Source organism: Pseudomyrmex gracilis, unplaced genomic scaffold (assembly GCF_002006095.1).
Source record: "Pseudomyrmex gracilis isolate BER0280 unplaced genomic scaffold, ASM200609v1 scaffold_20, whole genome shotgun sequence".
Lineage (NCBI taxonomy): Eukaryota > Metazoa > Arthropoda > Insecta > Hymenoptera > Formicidae > Pseudomyrmex > Pseudomyrmex gracilis.
The window spans coordinates 435,131-453,191 of NW_018020604.1; the positions used below are offsets into that span (position 1 = coordinate 435,131).

Genomic DNA, 18,061 nt, shown 5'->3' on the forward strand with positions numbered 1-18,061 from the left:
ACATGTGTTATTCGTGTACATACGTATTATTCGTGCACACGTATTGTTACAGAACTTCCTCCGCGCGTTACACAGAAGTTTAACGGATTCTTGTGCGTTTCGCGTGCGAAAAGTGCTAATGTGAATCTCGAAAAATCTGTGCGAGAGTCTCGAGTAATGAGAGAGACCGGTCTACTTAGTCTACGTCCGGCGAATGATCGCGCACTTGAAAAGACGAGGCCGGTCGCGACCCGCCTGTCGCGTCCGTCACCTCGAGCCGCGCGATGAGAGGATTTGCGGGCAGGGTAAGCTGAGACGTGAGAGATGAAGGAAAAACGAGAAAAAAAAAGAAGCGGAAAAAGACAGAGAGGAGGCGAGAGACATTTATCCTCCGAGAGAAGAGCTCCGTAACAAAATCCTCTCTCTCTCTCTCTCTCTCTCTCTCTCTCTCTCTCTCTCGACTGCAAAGTCCAAACGCTCGGACTTGCTTGTCGTCATTAAATGTAATAAAGAACGAAAATAAAAAGTTGATGCGTGCATATATAATGCAGCCGAGAAGAAAATTTACAGGAAACTGAAGAGAGGACAGAGAGAGAGAGAGAGAGAGAGAGAGAGAGAAGGAGAGAGAGAGAGAAAGGAGGGACAGAAGGGAAGAGACCGGGTCGACGGAACGAGGCTATACTATGCGTTCCCGCATGCGGGGATCTCTCTCCGTTCGCATCTGCCGCACATGCGCCACGACCACCCCCGGCTAGACACGGAGGGCGATCCTGCGCCCTGCCGCCGCCACGGGGGTGCGTCCATACGTATAAGCCGGCGTACACTTCTTGCGAACGACTCGCTCGCTCCGCCGTCGCTCGTTCCGCTCCGCGTTCCCTGACCTCGTCTCTCGTCTCGTCTCGTCTCGTCTTGTCTCGTCTTCGTTGTCGCGTCGCCGATCGAAGCCCCTCGACCGCGGTCTCGATCCAAAGAGAGGAGGATCTTGGTGGTCGATCTCGAGTACCTCATATCATTATCCAAGTGTCGAATCACGCTTTATCGTTTGTCCGTGTCGTCGCTCGGCCTCGTCGTCGGCTCGATATTCACCAGCTGCGAACTTTTGAAATTCTCTTGGTGTTTGATGTCACACAAGGATTGATCTCTAAGTGAGAAGACGATGATTTTGCGGGACTGGATGTTCGTCGCGTCTCGTGCCAGTAGTAAGTTTCACGGGAAGTGAATTCCAAACTGAAGAAAGAAAAAGAGAGAAAGAGAGAGAGAGAGAGAGAGAAAGGGAGAAAGGGAGAGAACTCGTGAGAGAAACAGACGACCGAAGGGACTCGTCGTCGTCCATAGAGTCAGAGAACTCGATGGAGCTCTTCCGGCACATCTGGGACGACGTTTAGCGTAGAACAAACCTCCTCGGCAAGTACAAATCGACGACGTCGACAAATTCTCGATCAGTAGCATGACAATCAGAAAATCGGTTTTAATCACACACATACACACACACGCACACACAAATGTAATAAAGGATTTTTGGAGGACAACGTGTTAACTGACAAATTGATGTAGTATAACTCGATAACGTATAATATAACGATTTCAAATTTTTTCGCGACGCTTCTTCAAACGTATGATAAAAATATACTCATCGATTTAAACGCGGAACAATTATAACGCGATGCAATTAATTGCGATGAATCGAAGATTTTTGCATCAGAGTTAATACATATTAAATCGTCATAAATGATCGTACGTTGTACAAGAAGTTGTACAGTCAGCGAACAATTAATCACGATGGGATAAGCGACAAAAAACACAGACTAAAAAGAAAAAAAAGTGTGCGAGCAATTTTCGAGCTTCTATCGGTTTTTCTTCCTTCATCGAGAATTTGGTAATTGAAAAGTTTATTCAAGTCCCGAGCGTCCCGACCTTTCAAAAATTAATCATCTCGTATGTCCGACGATCGAGCGCTCATTTTTCACAAAGGATGTCTCAGAACGATCTCTCTCAGGATAAGGAGCGGATGTGATTCGAGACGGTCATATAGCTCTTCAGGGATTTCCTCGGGATAACGGTCGGTCGCACACCCATTGCAGATTAAAAGCGCGGATGCGAAAACGTCGAGTAAATCGCGCACAAATGACACGAGAAATAATCGGTCACGTCAACAAATTTATCACATAACGATCTCCATCCGATCTCCTTCTCGCAACACCGATCACCGAGCGTGCGAGAAAGCGGAACGAGAATGAATAAGTAACATGTACGAGGAAAAAAAGAAACGCGCGCGCTCAATCGTGCCGCATTTCGAAATGCGTTCGTCCAATCGACTGATTCGACTAATCTCCTCGATATCGGACGTAAGTGATGCGAGTCGATTATAGTCAGACGTCACGAGCCGTAAGTGATACGGGTCGATCATAGTCAGACGATATCGGACGCAAGTGATGCGGGTGCACAAGACGCTATCACCGGCAAGTGGTACGTGTCGACCATAATGAGACGCTATTACCTGATAAGTGATATAGGCCAATTATAGTCAAGTCGTTGCTTGACTCCTTCGCTTCGTCATCGAAACGAAATCGATGCGAGCGCATCGAAGAGCGATATCCGTACGGAGTGTAATGACGATCCGCGTTGTGCGGTAATATAATATTATTATATACACGGTGATGTGAAGAAAATAATGACGAACGGAGCGACGACGGCGTTTCCTATTGTTTATCGTCGTAAAGATGAGCGCGGATAGTTGGACGTAATCGGCATCAGTTTCTGGAGCGCGCGCGCGTTCTTCTCGCGAAATTCCGCTCCGCGCGCACGAACAACGAGACGACGGAAGAGAATAGAAGTTTTTCTTTTTTTTTTTCTCTCTCTACTTCGACGGTGCGACATGTCCCGTGAAACGACCGTGGGAACTTGAGGAATTGCCACCGAGGAAGCGCAAAGAGTGAGAAAAGGGAAGAGAGGACGGTGATCGCCGAACAAGGTGAGTGACAAGTTGCGGAGGAGTTGAGCAAGTTTTTTCTTTTTTTTTTTTTTTTTCAAACGCGCACATTCGAAACGACGAGACCCCGTGCATCGACGTGACGCACGAGCATCGCACACACAATGCATTCACATGTATTTTTAGTGTCTCGCTTCTAAGCCGCCTCGCGCGAATTGGAACCATGTGGCGGCGCGGAGATGCTATCGTCAAAAGAGGAAAGCATATTCGCCTCTCCCCTATAGAAGTGGTTTACGGTATCGTTTCGATTTGCCTAGAAAAAACATTGACGTGAACAAGCACGCAGGAGAGATATCTTGAATTTTTCTCTCTTACTTTCTCTCTCTCTCTCTCTCCTCTGTCTGTCTCTGTCTCTCTGTCTGCCTGAAACACTCTCGAGTGAGATTTAAAATCTCTTCGCGATGACTGAATTTCAGTCATTTTCATATTGTTGAGGAAAGATCTAGAAAAACTTGAAGTAATTTTTTTTTTTTATTAAAAAATGCAAACAAATACCTTACTGATACATTTAAATAAAAGTATATTGTCTAAAGTTATAAAAAAAAAGTCGCGCGGAATTTTTTTTTTTCAAACACTGCCGTTTCTGCGGAACCGACGACGACTGCTCGATCGTTGAAGTCGTTGTTAATAACTACGCTGGTAGTTTATGTATATGCGCAAAAGAAGGGCACTCAGCACAAAACGTGACGGTGGCGTAAAGAACATCGGTGTAACGTATATATGGCATTATGCGAGAGCGGCGCAGGGAAGTGTGTCAAGCAGAATTTTTTTCCTCCTCTTCGCGCCGCGCGCCCACGTTCTCGCTCCTATAGACCTGTAAGTGATAGTCCTGTTGCTGCCAAGCCGCGGTGTACTTGTCTCCGTCGATTTGTCAGAAAGATTCGTTTGCGTGTATTACATATATATATATATATATATATATATATATATATACAATATATGTACATATAGTTACAAACCGCAATATCCAAAGAACTTTTCGTCGAACTCAATTGACAAAATCTCTAATTTCGCGACTGAAAGGCCCTTCGAGGCTTTTTTTCGTTGCGCGCGTAAACGGTTTCCCGGTTATTTGCAGCGATTCTTCGCATTCACCGGACTCGTTTCTTTTTTCTTTTTTTTTTTTTTCCTCCCCCGGTCGAATTCACTCTTATGTCCATTCACATTCAACACGCTCGTTAACAATGCAATTTTATCCTGATTTTATGTCCGTGCGATTAAAAAGTCGCAAGGATTATTTTACCTCTGCGAGAGGTAATCTGCGCGCGCTTCCGGATGAAAGTATCGTCCGGTGACGAACGTGTGTCGCGCGACGTTTGCGCGGATTACAAAAAAAAAAAAAAGAGAAGATCCGATTGCGCGCTTATGGACTTATACTTATCTCGCGCGCCGAAAGTTGCGCCGCGTGCGAGAGAAATTGATGCGGCACTCGACGAAATTTGTATTTTTGCTTTGTTTCGCTCCTTGTCGCGTCTCAAAGTAAAGTCGAGATTCAATTACGAGTAAGCGAAATCGAATTTAAAAGCGTTTGTTTTTCCGGTTCCCGACAGCCGTTCTCATCCACAAGCGAGGCGAGCCTCCTCTTCTCTTCCTCTTCCTGCTACACCATTCTTGTGCAATATTTAACGTCCATCTCGAGGATTACGAGCTTTACGCGGAGCCCATTAAATTTTCACCGTCTCACCTGGTAAACGATATATCTAGCGAACGGGCGAAAATGCGAGCGCGAAAAAAATCACATTTTGGCGGAAAGTTTTTCAAGTTTACGAGTAATCTCCGCTTCTAGTCCGAATTTGTTTTTACGTCGACTAGTTCTGTTTCTGCCTCTCTCTCTCTCTCTCTCTCTCTCTTCCTCTTTTTTTTCTTAAAAAAACCGCAAATTATGTGCTCGTTTTCCCACTGATCGGTAAGCGAGTGAAGCAGTGCCCTCCTCTTTTTCTACAAGAGATTTTTCGCAAAGTCGAAGAAATATCATTTTTTTCCTATTCTCTTTTCAAGCGATTTATTGAGAGAGAAGTAAACTCGGTCCTTTTACGCGAGGAGCGCTCTCTTCTTTCGGGTTTGCTTTCGACAGAGAAATTTTCTCATACAAAATGAGATCTCTCTCTCATTTAAGTCTATTTTTTAAATCTCTTTTTTTCTTCAACCATTATTTAAAATCTCTCTTTTTTTCGCGTTCGTATTTTCGCGCAGTTATTCCCATGATGAGTTAGTTCTCGTGTATAAACGTATGCATTTGCTTTGGGTAACAGTCGCGGCAACTCGATATTTCGAAAATGTAGTTTACAGGATACATACATATTGCGCTTAAGGCAACGCGTTTGTCGATTCGCCAGGTAAAATTCGCGCGTAACAGCGCAGGCGTCACTGCCAACTAGATAATTCATAATGTCGAAGCGCGTATACAGTTGTCACTTTGTGTCCGTCCCAAGGATTCCCTTGGGCGCATCTTCTCACAAGACCCTCTTGTTTTCTCCCCTGGCTACTTCCCATCTATGTTCTCTCTTTCGTATTTTTTTCTTCAGCGGAAAGATCCGCAAAGAAACGGAAGGTCTTTTAGCGCGATTGGTTCCACTTACGCGATAGAAAATTTTCATTCTATTTTTCTCGGCTATTTTCAAAACAAGGACGAGTCGCAGTTTTAACGGAAAACGCTCTTTCGCAACTTATTACAAAAAAATTCATCAAGTTTTATTTAAGAGTTTACTTACTTTTTTTACGTTATTAAAAATAATAACAATAACCTTATTACAGACTTAAGTTAAATACGGAATTTTTATGCAAGAAGAAAGTATCGTGAAGAAAGCGATTTATAAGGCGAGACAGCAGCTTACAAAGTTGCTTTAAGCCTAATTCACAAAATATTGTAACAAAGACAAAATATATATTAAGGACAACAATAACTTTGTTTGTCGGTAGCTATTATGGGACACAATAGAAAAATAATAATAAGATAAAATAAAAACAAAGACTCAAATAAGAAGACTTATATATCATCAATTTTTTTATTGAGGATATATAAGTACCGACAAGTCATTGTTGTCCTTAATATATAAGAGGGAAAAAATTGTTATCTCAAGTTGTTGAAAACAAATGTATTAATAATAGTTGAAAAACAGAGATGCAATCGTCGTTCTCTACATTATGTTTTTCATTCGCTATCGTTCAGGTGATGTTGCTGCTGCAAGTCTCTCTCTTTCAGTTGACTTGCTGTGTTTCTTGAATGCCTTTTAATTTTCCGGATCAAGTTATCCGGATATTTTCTGCGCGTCGCGCGAACAGATCCGGAAAATTGCGAGGAATAAAAACAAATTCTCTTGTAAAACCGTATCGTCGTTATCCGTTACTGTGCCGGGGGACAGTTTTAATTTTCGCTGGTCACAAGAAACGAGGTCAAGCAAGGGGGTTTTTTCCCGGTTGAATAGAGTCTTCCGCAGAAGAGTCGATACTTTCAAGATCCTCTAATCCCGAGGGAGTTCTCCTCTTTCCATGTAGACGGGATGACTCCATCCTCACGGCTTCTTTATTTCTCATCCATCTGGAAGAGGGAGGATTACTAAGGGGATAACTGTACGCATAACATTTTCGTTTCTTTACAGTCCCACGAGATCGTTAGTAGTGACATTTACCCGGCATCTTCTCGCTAATTTCACAGTTTTGCGAACTTTCTTCATCTTTCACGATCAAAGAGTAATGTAATCTTGCTGCCTTTTTTCTTCAGTCTTAACGCATTACTCATCGCTCGTTTCGCCTATTGAAATGCGAACGAGAGAGAGAGAGAGAGAGAGAGAGGTCTTTCAAATCAATTTTAATAGTAAAAAGACAAAAAACAAGAGAAAGAGAAAATGCACTTTGCGAGATGCGCGGATTAAGAGGAATGAAAATTTCGCATTCAAATTTCAACAAAGTTACTTTTGATACTTTTTTAAAAATAACTGCCTGGTATTGATCGATTAATTGAAGTCGAATTTAAGTCGGTAGAACAATCGAACATCCGGGGAAAAGAACGTCTCTAACTTACATTTTACTTTTTCGTAATGTCCTGGTCCGCGCATCTCGAGCTCGTTTCTCACATGAAACGCGCTCGGCTGGAAAAAAGTGTCGAGAACCGATAAAGTATACCGAGAAAATGACTTCAAATAGCACAATGCACCACCTTGAGGTCCGTGGACGCATTTATCTGTCAAGAGAAAGAGAGAAGGAAAGAAAGAGAGAAGACCGTATTTTTCTCGTCAACTTTACTTTTCGTTCGCTCATTCGTCCGCATACGTGGTATTGACTGAAGAGAAAGAACTTTGCAGAACTTTGAATAATTGCGATTCTTCACAAACGGAACGTGATATTGTCCGATGTACGTCCGAGGAAAAATTATTATCTGTGAAATCTTTCGTACGTTTGTTGTAAAAAGGAGCGGTCCTGGATATTACACACAAAAATGTGACAAAAAGAAAGAGAGCAAAGGAAAAAGGCTCGAATCGCGGTGCTTTAACGATCATCATAATCGAAAATATTAAAAAAAGAACGGGATTTGAAAGAACTCAGAAGAAGGCAAAAAGTATCTTCTTTTTGTCGCGGAAGAGGAGACTTCACTTTCGTTCGCAAATGAGGTACTAGCGACGAGATAAGGGACGGTAAGTCCGGCGGGCAGGGTCAGGTGTACACACGCGCGAATAAAGAGCGATCAAAGGCGATAAAAATCGTCGCTCGAGGAGAGAGCACCGATAAGCCTTTAAATTAAATATTCCCTCTCTCGTTTTTAGGCGGATGCACGGGAAAGAAAGATGTGAACACGTGAAAATTCGCCGATGATAACCGAGATACGTCGCACGGTGCAAATTGTAAAATGTGACTCCTTACTTGACCGTCGTTCGCGGTATATCGCGGAGTTTCAAAAATTAGCTCTACGTCGAAGAAAAATTGTTACTTTTCCCGGGAAATATTTTTTGTTTTGTTTTGTTTTTGTTTACTGAAAGAGAATAAACATGCAATATCAGAATGTTTAGGCAAACATCAATCACAACACGTTTGCCTACAATTTTCAAAATTGATCTGCTGAAATTACGAATTAAATTTAATTCAAAAATTCACATAGAATGTTTGATTTGCATCTCATGTGAGTATGTGAAATACTCGATTTATCTCTCATGGAGAGAAATTAAAAAATCCATTGCAAAAAAGATACCTTTCGGCCAGTAGTCGAACCCGGATCTCCCGCATTTCCTGTGCATTTTCAAATTAAATTTGATTCGAATTTTCATTAATTTACACACATTTTTTTTGTTTAACAGAAGTAAATAAATAAATACGATTGCACGTACTTCCAGCATATTGGCTCGTATCGACTTTAATACTTGGTTATCCATTTTCACGAGCTTTTAAAAATTGTTGCAATCACGAAAATAGAGTTCGAAACTTTTACATTGGAAGATATTTGTTCTCTCTTCATTTATAGACGCGCGTCGCGTATTTTCTCTCCCATCGAGCGAGATACGTGACGCTCGACTCTACGCGTCACACGTCGCGCTCTCTTTGACGCTTCCGCACGCGTGCGATATATTGTCAAAGAGCGCACATGATGCGATAAAATTAAGATAAAGCTCCGGCTTGGATATCGAGTTTCCCGCGGAAAAGCGAAAGTCGCTCAAGAGAGCGCGGCCGCTTGAAAATAAATCGATGCTTGAGCATCGCGCGTTTATGTTTGATCGTGCGCGCGCTTACGCATTGTAAATTTCTCACATCTCCTCTCTCTTTCTCTCTGCTTATCCTTCCCTCCCGCTTCTCTTGTACCCCGTTAGTTACAGAGCTGTCGAGGGTATAAACAACAGCATTTCGTTCGGCGGGAATATGATACATCGCGCGCAAGCTGCCCGGCGTATGCGTTTTAATTAACTTCGTCAAACGCGGAGAGAGTACCTTCTCTCTCTCTCTTTCTCTCTCTCTCTCTCTTTCTTTCTTTCTCGTGTTTCACCAGCGATCCCGTTAATTTCGCGGCGTGAGCGCGCACGAGTCGGCTAAATAAACTTTTCGATTGAAAGCCGCCGAATTAATTGCAAAAAGTGCCCGTGCGCGCGACCTCGTCAACACGTCGCGTCGCGACGCGCACGATTTTTCCGGAAGCCGGTCCGTGCGTTTCGCGTTATGCTGACGCGCCGCTCTCGTCGCGGGAACCGGGTGAAAAAAAAGCTCACCGCTCACGGACATACATCGCGCGTCGCTGCACGTATATAAATTATATATATATATATATATATATTTTGTTTGCGCACACGCGTTATCGCTTTGAACTTTACATTCGCGAAGACGAAAGAAGATGCTCGTCCGCGCGCCGCCGGATAGTCGTTGCTATTGTCGCGCGCTGCGCGCTATTTCGGTATTCGCTCGCACAATGTAGTTCACGCGAATTAGAATAGAACTTAATTAGTACGTGTCCGCACCTACCTCCGTCTCTCTCTTTCTTTTTTGGTCTCGGAGAATCTCGAGGTATCTTCCTTTTGTATGCGCGAATAAATCTATTAATCTTCTTGAGCGCGAAGAAGCGAGAGAGACAGAGAGAAAGAGAGAGCACCGCTTCGCAATCTTGGCAATCCGCGCGCTCGACCGATTTGAGCGAGGGCGCTCTTTCGGCCGTTTTGCGCAGGCCAAAATAGCTTTTGACGCTCTAATAGAAGCAGCCTACTCGGACTTTCGGATATACCAGACAGATATTTTTCCATGTAACTGTGGCGGATGAATAATGTTTCGCTGAAACGATCCTCTGTCCGCTCGCACGCCCGGAGGATGTTATCTCTGTGTGACTGTGTTTTAATGGATACCGCACGTGTCTCCACACTATTTCCCGCGAACAGAAATGTTTTTCCAAAAGCAACGGCGAACACACACCGCTCGACAAATATTTGACTAGCATTTCTAATACTTAGCGCAAACAAATGTCGCGCATTATGTTTTTTTGCAATACGGAAATCCGTCGCAACGCGCGACGCGGAGATTAAATTTTCATGAAAAATTCATACCACGATCGTACGGAAGAAATTTCTATGGTTCGTTATCCTTTTAGTTACGTACATTACGAAGACTCTCGCGATGTACCTTTTATTGAAGCTGGATCGCGAGCTGGAATAACGTGAGAGAGAGATATTTTTATTGCAAAAGATAAAGAAATACGCGAGACGTGCCGGACAAGCGAGAAACCCGCGAGAAAGAGCACCCGTCTCTCCTGTCCCTTCCGTCGGACAAGAAAAGAAAACTGTCTCTCTCTCTCTTTCTCTCTCTCTCTCTCTCTCTCTCTCTCAGGTTTGTCAGGGAAGGAAAACGAGTTCGCTCAGGCTCAATACCAGAAACGCAGTTAGATTTTCGCTGCTTCACGTCGGAGGAAATGGCGGATCGAAATAACGAGCGGAAGGCTAAAGTAAAGCGAGGCGGCGAGAGCCGGACAGCGTAACGAAATTTACGTTTAATCCGTCCGAAAAGGAGACTGCAAAGAAAATCTCAGTTGACATCTTCCTTCTTCCTTTTCTCTTTTATATTCATACTTTCAAAGGAAATCCTACGCCGTATCTTCTCAATTCAAAGCTGCGTTATAAGAAGCTGTTGTTTTTCTTTGTCTGTCACTTTGATGCTCTAGCACAATGTAGAGCTATTGCAGGATTTTTAGCGTTTAATAATAATACGCTAATAATTAATATGCGTATTTGCAACAGTAATTGCATATTAATATTTCAAACAACCGCGATATATTGCGAGTAAATATTTACATTTATTTTGCATTTCTATATAAAATCCTCTAATTATATGTTGCAACATTTCTCTTTCTTTTTCCCGTTGATATTTTTTCTCGACGACGACGTTTTAATTTTCAGAGAGCAAATAAATATCTGCATTCATCTCGGAGAAGGAAGAGGTGGATGGACTATAATCCCGGCCGAAAAGGAGAAAAATTTGAATTGACATCGTCGTTTTTTTTTTTTTTTTTTTTTTTTTTGTTCTCTTATTTCACGTTCAGACCGGGGTGCTCTCTATTATTCACCGCGAATCGCGGAGCTGGGTCAGCAAGATAAATCAGGTTTTCGATGACAAGAAAAATCTCGGAAAAGGCGGGGAGAATCAACGAGATTATGACTTTAACTACCCCGCCCGATGAATGCGGGGGATTAAACACGGCCCCGTTTCTATAGAACGTCTCAGACGTCGCATCGCGCGCGTTTATTCTCGAGATTTCTCGATAAATCGCAACAAACGACGGCTGCTCTCTTCCTCTCAGAAACAAAATTTCCGAATATAAAAAACCTCAATCGATATTCATCGAAGAATCCGTCATGAAAATCAAGTGTTCCAGAAGTTCTTACTTTTTTCACATTTACATGAAAACTTTCTCCGGCGGTTTGAATATATATATACGTATCACGTCAAAATTGCTTTAAATTCTACGCGAATTCCTACAAATTTCGAACTGTTACGTTTGAATTTTATTTGCGAAACGTTGATCAATATACGTACATCATTTAATTCGATACTCGTGCTCATTATCCTTCTCCATCGCCGTAACGATTTGTCCTAGTTACATCCCGCTTTCGCTTGATACATCGTTTTTCTCGTTCGATCGTTTCGGAATTGAATTCTCCACAATTAAAAAAGAAAAATATACGTTTATTTAGTAGTGCAATTAACGTTTTTCCAGTTTCTTTAACTGCATACTTAACGTCTTTTAACCATATACATGTCTTCGCTTATTTATCTCGATCTAATTGTTGTACTATTCCACGTGCAGGAAATCCTTCTGCTGGGAAGCACAATTATACGTACGCAGAACTATCGATAGTTCTCTAGAGTCGTAATTTATCGGAAAGTCGAGGAAGCATCTCCTTCTCTCTCTCTCTCTCTCTCTCTCTTCGTTAAAGGCTTAATCGACAAATGCGGGAGAGCCCGCGGTCGGAGGCCAAACCGGTTTGACTTCGGTTCAAAGTGAGTCTCACGCATCGTTCTCGCTGCGGACATACACTCATCTACAGGGTGGTCTTCTCGTGGAGGAAACTGGAGGGTGACTCTCGCGAGGGTCCAGCATCTCTCTCTCTTTCTCTCTCTCCCTCTACGCATCCCTCTTCTCGTCACCGATCCCCGCGCCGACCTCTACGCCTCCGGTTGCTGCTCGACTATCGATTGCGAACCGCCAGGGCCACGAGGAGGCACCCTCCAGCACTCTCTCACTCTCTTACCCTCACTCTCTCCTCTCTCTCTTTCTCTCTCTCTCGTTCTCTCGCGGTCTCTCCTCATCTCTCGCTTGCTTGTACCAACTCGTTACGCGGTGCTACCGCGTTTCCTACCCAACCGGCGCTGCATCGCGACGGGCCTGTCTATAGGGTGGCTTATGTACCACTACGCGCATAAATTCCAATTAAACGTGGTTCGCTTCTGACGGGGTGGAATTCCTTCCTAGTCATCGTGCTGACCGATATGGATACTCTTCTTCTCTCGTCGGATCATCCCGGAGGGATATAGTCGATATTGCTTTTGCAAATCGCGCACCTTCTTCCCCTCTTCCTTCGTAGATCGTCTCTTAACGATCGATCGTGAAAAAAAAAAAAAAAAAAACGAAGCGTTTTATTTTTGTAAAGAAATAACCGCAAAGTTAATTCCCAATTTCGATCGACAAAACACGCGCGCGTGAATCAAAATTCATGGCAAGTAATGAAATTCTTTTGTATATTTCTGAAGTTGCATTGAAAAGAAAAAAAGTCAATGTGTTTTCGATGTTATCAAAGAAAAAACCGCTGGTTGACTTGAGAATATACGCGATAACGCGAAAACTGGCGTTGAATAATTATGCTTCGTTGCACATTCCACATTGCAAACTCATTAACGCCCGCAGCTTTTTGACGCCATTTTTCATCCGGATTATAAGAGCGAGCACAATGCAACGTTAGTAGTTGCGTTACTCGCATCGTTAGTTAATCGGGCTTCGAATCGGATATTAAAGGCTCTCGAGTCTACAGAACGGGCGACGCGAGCCAAAAGCCGCGTATTATGTGATCCTATCGTTTTCCCCTCTAGCTACGGTTATATCACGAGCAACTATACATCGCGCACTGTGCCACTCGGCACACAAATTCCAATTAAACGCCCGGAATTCCTTTCGCGTGCCAATCGATTACCGTCGATGTAACTGCGACGCTCGTACTACGAACTCGTAGTAGTACTACTACGTGACTCTGCCGGGAACTGTCATCGGAAGTATCTTATGTCTGACGCAAGTTGTGTAACTGCGATTTCTCTGTGATCGCGCGTAAAGGGATGACGGTAATGCATAGTTCGTGTCTCTGAGTATCGCAAATGGAATCGCGAACATAAATCTTTGTAAATCGCGCGTGTGTGTATGCACGAACGACGAAAAAGAATATAACACCCCGATGATATATGAAATAAATATGTATGTGTCTAGAGTCTGAAGGTTTCAATAACAAAGGAAGAGTTGTATTTTATTGGTGGCTGTGGAAAATAAAAAAAACAATAGATTCTAAAAATCAAAATTGGTAATCTACAAAGTTGGCTCCGAATTAAAGCGATAAGATGGGCCGATGTGTGAAAGCACCAATACGCTTGATTGTGTGTTGCAAAATCTTTGTGTGTTATGTAACAAAGTTGTAATTGTTTTTAACATATTTCGATCAGTTTGTCTAATCATCTTCAATCATAAAATATAAATATAACAAAATTTATCAAGATCAAATTTATAATCATTTGTTATAATTATATTTGTACTTCGCACCAGCGGAATACAGCTCTTGTCGGTTTAATTTCCTTAATATATGTAAGACATAATGTTAAAATATAAGTACGCGTTGTGTGCACACACACATATAAGTAGTTGTAGTGTAGCACACATAGATAATCAAGAAAGATTTTTAAAATATAACGATTGGACTTGAAAGAAAAAGAACAACGAAATCAAATAGTCTTTCGCACAGACGTTGAGTGAGCGCCGTTTGTCTAGAGATGGGAAGCGAGAAACCGTATCGATATTGGAAAATCATTTATCCCGTCTATCTCGCGTGACGGGCACACCTCGACTTTTGACAGACCCGAATCGCTGCCTTGCCATGTAGACAGCCTAATGCATTGCGCCGGGTAGCTGACTTAGGCTATACGTCAACGTCACCGGGCTTTATGCATAATATATAATATACAGGCGTGGCGCGCCGATATTTTGACACGCAAGTGGCGTGCGATTTGAATTATTAAAAGCTGATTTAGCTTGACGATTATATTTTTCCACTCGCTCGGCTCTCAACACGGGACGCAATATTTTATCGGTATATTGTGTTACAACATCGTTTTAAAAGATACATAGATAGAAAGTGTGCAAGACGAAGTGCAATTATAAAAATTAAAAGCTCATTTAACTTAGCTGTTGCGTCGCTTCGAGCTATAAATGAGAACGAAAGACGTGATACTTTTTTTTTTTTTTTTTGTTACTTTAAATTTAACACTTGAGTGACGCGTTGTTTTTCCATCGGAGGATCATTAAATGATACGTCGAATCAATGATTTCTAAGACCTTGTATTAAAAACGAAAATGAAACAAAAATATCATTCTTTTATTTTCGCACTGCTAATTGAATCACGTTCTATCTCCGAGGAGAAGAGCTTAACCGGGATATTGGGCAACGAGTTCACTCGTGTATTTTTTCTCCGTCAGAGAATTATATTTCATCGTTCTTTCTGTGTGTTATAAAATATATTTTTTGAAATTAACACTCGCGTCACACGGGACTCCGGTTCAATTACGAATCCGAATTAATTCCTCAATCTTAATTAATGCATTAGTTGATCGCGCCACGCGCGATTGTTTCGCGAAATAAAATAAAAAAAAAAAAAGGAATCGAATCTCTCTCCTCGCGCTCGATCGAGCGTATTACGGCGACGCCACAATAATGGCCGATAACGTAATTACGCGGTATTTGCTCACGCGTAAATTTCAATTAAACGAATGCTCCTAGTCGGCTAATAGTTAGACCGTGTTAGACGCGTATGGCACGTTGCCTAATGTAACGAGCGCTAAGCAATACGGAGACATATGTGCGAACCATCAGAAGCAATTTGCTTCGGAATTTAATTTTTTACATGGTGTTTTTTTATTTTCTTTTCAAAGCGAAGTTGCGACAGAGAGAACACGTGAGTATGATATTTGTTACTTTTCATATTATGCAAATTGTAACACTGAAATCAAAAGAATAATAAAACAACCAATATATATGGGGTAATCGCAAACGCAAATGATGTTAACGGCGTGTAATTTCAGAGAATTTCGAACATTTATGAATATTATATAAATTTTATTAATATTACACAAATTAAATCAAAATTAACAAACTTTATTCGCGAGGTTCAAAATCAATTTGTTCGTCGCGTAAGGTCTTCTTGAAGCAGTTCTGAACTTTATCGAAGGACAAATATCTTTTTTTTTTTTTTTTTTTTTTTTTAACTCCAATACACTGTGAACACCGAGCATACACGTGTATTTTTTAACCCGTTCGAGTTTTTTGAGAGGCCGACAATATATCACGCAACGTTCCGTTATCTGCAACAGCGTGTTTTAGCTTTTTTTTTTTTTTTTTTTTTGGAAACGTGCTTCCGGCGTTTTCGCAGCGATCTCGCCGATTACTCACTTCGTCTCGCGAAGGCGTGTTAAACGATGTCCTGGCCAAAAAATATTAAAAGCACTTTCGCAGTGAGAAAACACAACGGTATATAGTTCTTCGCGAATAAAAATGAAAGAAGAAGTTTTAAAAACGAAAGTTTCCTTGCGGAAACGAATATGTTTTTTAACAAATATATAAATCATTGTAAACGGCTCTCTCTCTCGCCGGATTTATTATTTTTCTCTTAAGTGATACCAGTTTTGTCCAATAAGACGGAAACGTCACAATGGCTATATACGGAAGAGAACGCGGTGTTTCTCGATTCGACAACTTTTTTAAATCACAGAAATCGCTTTTATTGAATCCTCATATACTCACACATGTGTTCGTTAATGTGAGAGAGAGAGACACGTGATGATGTGTATATCGGATGTTATAAATGTAACATTTGCTAGATGTATTTTCTCTGAAAGTAGGCGGTCTTCTGAAAGAATCCGTCACCTAGATACTCATACATCAGGATATATATGGGTTGTATAGAAATAGATAACACATCAGGCAATATACTCAATACGGGTGGCGCTTCACATATGTCGTGTCTCAAAAGAGGGCTTAGGTGACCTTTGACCTTATTTGATGTAACTTGTCACACGTTATCAATCATCAACAACCATTATCATCGTCAATACATCATCTTCCTGGCGGATATCCGTAGGAGTAAATAAGGTTGGCGAAGTATTTTGCATTCATAGAGTCAACTTTTATCTTAAAGAACAATATTAACAATTTATTCATTTATTTTCATTATATTATTATTTGTTAATTATTGTGAATATAAATTTTTGCAAATTGATCTGATCTCCAGGTAAAAATTTGAGAAAAAAATTTCACATATCCTAATCAAGTTCCTGTGTGATTCTTCTTTTTTTTTCTTTTAAAGATTTGCTCTCGTTTAATAAATGCACAAATCGATTCTTTCTCGAATGGACCGAGAGATTCGCAGGTTGAGTAAGTAACTCGTTAACTCTTCGCGCGGTACGTGTTGTGTTCGCATCAACAAGTGAATTACGTCGTTCGTCGTCGTCGGTGCGAAAAGTCCCTGTTTAGCGGTGACTGTTAAGGCATTTGCGCGCTACTTGACGTACGTTCTTACACGTACATACGCAAGCAACGGAGGATATATATCAACGTATCTCTCTCGCCGACGACGTGTTGTTCAGGCAGGACGTGACGTAGGAAGAGGGTGGCGAAAGGAGCCGTACGGCGCGACGACCCACATTCCGTCGAATTTAATTTCATGCCTTATCTCCGGTAGCCGCGGTACAATGCCTCAACTGGGGCGGTCGCGGGATCTCTTTCTCGCACCGGTACACGCGGAACCGCATACGCGCACGCACACACACACACACTCAGGACGAGCGACGAGCGTTCGCACTGTTTAACGGTGTCATACACACACCATGCATTTTGCTCTTCACCTCGCCACGTTCTATTTATAAACGTTGTCTCCTTTATTCTCCCACAGACAGAAGATTTCTCGCTCTCTGTAATTGCCTGCTCTGCAAAAAAAAAACTCCCTTCTTCTCTTCTGCTGAAAAAACATCAATAAAGCAAATAATGCGATCGAACACTGCGTACACGTTTCCAAGTTCTTACATTTCGACGATTTAATTATTATTGTATTTTAATAATTTTATATTGATTTAATTTATACAAGAGCGCCATACACACACACACACACACTCACACAGAGTTATTTTAGGGCGCTAGCTCCCTGACGTTTTCGTTCTCTTCGATTCTCGCGGCTTCTCAGTGATATTTACAGGCACCTCTATCGCGGCTTAAGATAGCGAATTCGCGCCTGTTTCGTCATTTCTTTCCCGCCCTTAATTTCTTCGCGTTGAATCGACCAATCGCGGCTATCACGCCATTTCATTTCCTATGAACATTACGTTTCTACGACGCAAGCGAGCGGCAATGTGTTGTATGTACCGAGGGTCGATCGTGCGGTACTGGCTATTTCTATCTACACGTATACGCCGACTCAGCGCCGCGGTGACGATTGCTTTATCAGACGTAACGGGAGCTGACTGACGGAACGGGGTGTGCGCCATCGGGGTATCGACTGAATAAAAGAGTCAGTTTTGCGAAGTCTCAGACGCAGTGTCAGACGACGAGAACTATCAGTAATTTTTGTTTATAATAGAGAAAAATTTTCATCTCAAGATTTGTCTCAAACAGAAAATTAAAACTTCATTTCGAAACTTTGCTCTACAAAGACGGAAAATCAACAGAGAACATCACACGCGAATATAAAAAAAAATTAAACAAACATCGTGTCACTTTTTCTGACAAAGACGACCGACTTTTTGTTTCTTAAAAAAAAAAAAAAAAAACTCTTTGAAGCAGCTTCCACGTGTCCGCGTTCACGTCCCTCATAAATAGATACCAAAGTTTAAAA

The 18,061-nt window shown here is 41.9% G+C and overlaps 1 protein-coding gene across 2 annotated transcripts in view; it reads left to right on the forward strand.

The window, feature by feature from the left end:
• Positions 1–18,061, forward strand: part of LOC109851751 (TWiK family of potassium channels protein 18-like) — a 42,491-nt gene that overhangs the window by 23,238 nt on the left and 1,192 nt on the right. The gene's annotated exons all lie outside the window — the stretch shown is intronic.